Source organism: Sesamum indicum, unplaced genomic scaffold (genome assembly GCF_000512975.1).
Source record: "Sesamum indicum cultivar Zhongzhi No. 13 unplaced genomic scaffold, S_indicum_v1.0 scaffold00156, whole genome shotgun sequence".
Taxonomy (NCBI): Eukaryota; Viridiplantae; Streptophyta; class Magnoliopsida; order Lamiales; family Pedaliaceae; genus Sesamum; species Sesamum indicum.
Genome location: NW_011628064.1, coordinates 342,095 through 346,690, shown reverse-complemented (window position 1 = coordinate 346,690; position 4,596 = coordinate 342,095). Strand labels below are relative to the sequence as shown.

At 36.4% G+C, this 4,596-nt stretch overlaps 1 long non-coding RNA gene across 1 annotated transcript; it reads left to right on the top strand.

The window, feature by feature from the left end:
- Positions 1–6: 6 nt before the first annotated feature.
- On the top strand, positions 7–2,128 carry LOC105179424. The gene is made up of 4 exons (XR_849289.2): positions 7–150; positions 662–838; positions 1,286–1,540; positions 1,674–2,128. It is a non-coding gene; the product is annotated as an uncharacterized LOC105179424 (long non-coding RNA).
- The last annotated feature ends 2,468 nt before the right edge of the window (positions 2,129–4,596 follow it).

Genomic DNA, 4,596 nt, shown 5'->3' with positions numbered 1-4,596 from the left:
AGAGGGGTTGGGGTTTAATACCACTGGCGGAGGGTTTATTACTCCGGTTGATGGAAGCGAAGATGTGTTTCTTTCATGAATCAGCACACCCAGGAGAAGCGGTGTTGGAGGTGGATGCGACACAAAAATCCAAGAAAGTAAACCCCACTGGTAAAAACCCTAAAAACTACTGTTCGCCTCCCACCATCAAACCCCATCAATACCCACATGTTTCCACTTCTCAAAATTTTTATTTCTTTTATTTATGGTTTGAAAAGCCAAAGCAGTAGAGAGGAAAGGGCATGAAAAAAGGAAAAGAAATTGACTGTTAGAGGGAGGTTGAGGGGGGAATTGTTGGGTGCTTGGTTTACAGTTACTGCTAATTTTTTTCTGATAATTACTTTGGTAGGATTGATTACCTTGAGAAGAACAAGATGGTAATGCTAGAAGATTTAGTTATTTATCAAAATCAATAAACTTACTATAAGCGCTCTCTCTGTTGTCTGCACTTTAACTAGAATAAAGTTTATGACGTAGTAAAGATTTTGTTTATATACATATATGTATATATTTATGTAAATTCAACTGCCTTATGACTCATATTTAATATTGGAACTCATATCATTCTTCCTATCAAGTGTTCAGAATTCAATTTCTTTTATCTTTCATCTTACAAATTAAGAGGAAGCTGCCGAAAGTTAATCGGTCTCTGGTAGCCCGACTTCTTGAGGAGGATGAAGAGTTGAATGAGATTTAGGGAAGTGATGATGCAGATGTTCAGAAAACATCAAAGAATAAGAAAGGTCTCACGAGTGAAGTTCTCAAAGATATGAGGTTTACAACTATGTTTGAAAATAAGGTATTTCATAGAGGTTCTGTTTATGCAAAAAACTTGCTTTTCTTGATTGCTGCTGTTAGTTATAATCAACCATGTAATACCTTGTTCCCAGGGATTTGTGAAATAGTTGGAACTTTAATAACCCTTGGACAGTAATTAATATAGAGACATGTGAAAATGCACAAGAAATTATAATCATTATAGCGCAAAGAATCAATTTTTAGAGCAATGAGATACAGATATATCGACTGGTCATGGCATGAGTATTAACCACCTTTATCCTCTGAAATTTAGGCTACATCATTGGGATATCTCTCAAAATGGCGTGACAACCTTTTAAATAGTACACGAATGTATTGGGTGGATTTTGTTTGATGATTAGTGTAGAAAGATTCATTAATGAAGATGGCATCACTGTTTGACTCGTATTGACAACATATGTATTGAAATTTGTTTATGTCCTAACAGCAGCCAAATTACGTCGTTTCTTGACACCGCTTGCAGAACTTTGAGGTTGATGAATTCTCAAACGAATACCTGGCTTTGCACCCAATGACATCAATAACAAAAAAAGGCATCTTTGCTGGAGGAGCATTTTCAAGCTGTTGAAGAAGAGGATGAAAAGGCTATTGGTGGTTCTGATGCATCATGAGCGAGTGAATTGTGAGATGATGAGCATGAAAACACAAAGGCCAAATTCAGGAAGAAAGTACAAGCTCCTAGGTGAGACACATGTTTTCATTTGGACAACAGGAACAAAATTTCGTTCTTTGTGCATGTAGAAGTCATCACAGAAAAACAAGTTCAGAATGCACATTTACCTAATCAAGTCTTCAATATCTTGTCAAATCTGCAGATTTTTCAAAGTGAAGGATAAATGGCAAAATAAGGATTTTCTAAAAACCCCTCAAAAACAGAGAGGAAAAACCAACAGAGGGATTGGGGTTTAGTACCACTGGCGGAGGGTTTATTACTCCGGTTGATGGAAGCGAAGATGTGTTTCTTTCATCAATCAGCACACCCAGGAGCACCGTTTGGAGGTGGATGCGACACAAAAATCCAAGAAAGTAAACCCCACTGGTAAAAACCCTCAAAACTACTGTTCGCCTCCCATCATCAAACCCCATCAATACCCACATGTTTCCACTTCTCGAATTTTTTATTTCTTTTATTTAGGGTTTGAAAAGTTGTCCTCAAGCAAAAGTCCGACACTGCAAAAAATATGATCTCAACATTGTGCTAATATTCCGTAACAACAAAGGTAACCTATAACCCATATGCAGATAATCTCAAAACACAAATGCCGCAATACATTATGCAAACGCTAACTTATCATAATGAGGGTAAGAGGCCAATCACATCACAACACTTTGTCTCGTCACGTAGAGAGTAGAACAATCAAGCTTCCACAAAATCATAGGTTTCTAAATGTCACTATACTCGTTGCTTCAACAAAATACCCTTTATCTCCTTGTTTTTGCCTAAGTTGGGACGACTTTTGTTCTTTCTTTTCTTTGGCCATTTTTTTCCCTTTTTTCTTCCCCTTTTGTTGTCATGGCTTTTATTTTCTTTCTTTTTTCTTTGTTTTTGCCCATGACTTATGTTCTTTAGGCCGTATTTCGGTCTTTTGACGCGAATGACAACACTTGTGGTGAAGGCACCCGGTTACTCAACCAAAAAACGTTTTACCTAAAGTGCTTTGCATACTCATGGCTCTAGTCACCGTTTTACGTGAATAACAACATTTGTAATGAAGTTACCCAGTTACTAAGTGACCTAAACCAGCGGAGTAGATCTAGTCTTCCTTTTTCTAGCTATTCTTTCTTCATTTTTTTTTCATGGTAAAAGAAATTTTTCAAAATGATTTACTGTCCCACGTTAAACTTATAAGGATCAATTGGGTGGCGTTTTGGCAAACAAATATGATTTCACAAGAACTCCTATGATTGAGTGGAAGCAGAGACATTTTGGCAAACAAATATGATTTCACAAGAACTCCTATGATTGAGTGGAAGCAGAGACATTCCAACTCTATTTTAAAGCAATTCAAAATGCATGAAATTAGACCTCAACTACTCCACATTTACTCAGAGCAACAATCACATAACGCAAGTGCACATTCATGTCTGAATCTTATGCATTTTGGCAGGTTTCTAGAAGTTCTAATGATGACGCCATCAAATTCTGTTATGTTGACTGGTATGAATGGTTATTGATACAGATCAGTAAAAGGGGAGGAACTGTAATTTTCAAACCAAAAGTGAAGGTTTCTATCCATATTGCAGTTCAGAACATAATGATAGAATCTTTACAGACCTGCAGACCACCCTCAGTGAAGATACGAAGAAAATTAAGGCTAGTAACAGCTGCAACCCAAGCACTTCCAAGTGCTATTGCTCTAACTTCTTCCCCTTCAAGTCGCATAGACCACTAAATATGCATAAGGAAATTCGGTGAACCTATAGTTAACTAAAGATTGTTTTTTAGCAGAAGGGCAAATGCAAACTTAGAATGCTAACCCATCCATTATGGCACTTGCAAAAAGATATTAATCCATACAAGGAAAAGATGAAGAGGGCTGACTTCACTGTTATTCGCCCGGCTACTGAAGGGCCGATACATAAGTGTGCTCATATTCTTCTCGCCTTTACATGGATTGGCAAATACACTCCCACTCTCATTTAGAGAAGCCATTGTGAAGCCAAAATAGCCGGTCATTGGAGGAATACCTCTAATTATTTAATTGGTGGATGGAATTTTTTGAAGAAGTGTAAAAAAATTATTCACATAGTTCACAAAAAAATTATTTTTTTGAAAGTAAATAAAATTATAATTTTTAGTCCAAAATGCCATTTTGGTCAATTCACCACAAAAATGAATGGAAACTTAACAGAGACTAACGGATTGGGCTAATTGTTAGACGATCGTTAAAATCAGGGGGTATTGTAATTTTTTCAAATAATGGGAGGTTTTCATAATTATACCAAATCTCAAGAGAGGTTGTTGTAATTTACCTAAAAATAAAAAGATGATGGCCATTATTTAATTAGAAATAGGAAAACAAAAACAAAGAAAACAATTGTTACAATAGTATCCGATTTAATTTTCTTCTGTGTCAATGAATGATCAGTTGCGGGGATAGCTCAGTTGGGAGAGCGTCAGACTGAAGATCTAAAGGTCACGTGGTCTATCCACGTTCACCACAATTTATTACCAAATGCTCCTCTTCTCTCTTAGTTTCAAGCATTCGTCCTGCGGTCACTCGTAGTATTTTTCGGTGAATGATCTTTCTTTTTATGATTTTCGAGAGCAAATATTGTTGGAAAAAAATTTGGTTTGAAGCAATCAAAACGACGTTTTGAAATATTACAATCGAATTTAGAAATCAAAAGCAATAAAGCCACGTTGGAACAAATAACATAAAGCAATTAGAAAAGCTATTTATGACAAGAAATTTAAATCGAAAACTTACAACGAGAATTGTATCATAACAATTCTCAGTCCAATTTGAAGTCGTTAATTTTTACCCGATCGCAGAATTACTGCTTGCCTTGAAGAAAATATACGCCCCGTATCAGCAGTGCATCGGGTGCAACGTAATTTTTCTCAGGATAAGACGGTTACAGTTCTTTCGATTTTAGCACTATACCGAAGAACACCTCGATCAAACACTCAGAAGCTTATTGAAACAAGAGACTCAAATACCAAAACTTAAAAATATGAATGCCTAAGCGAAAGAGGACACCGGGAGAGTTATTAGGGAGGAAGTGAGAATTGTG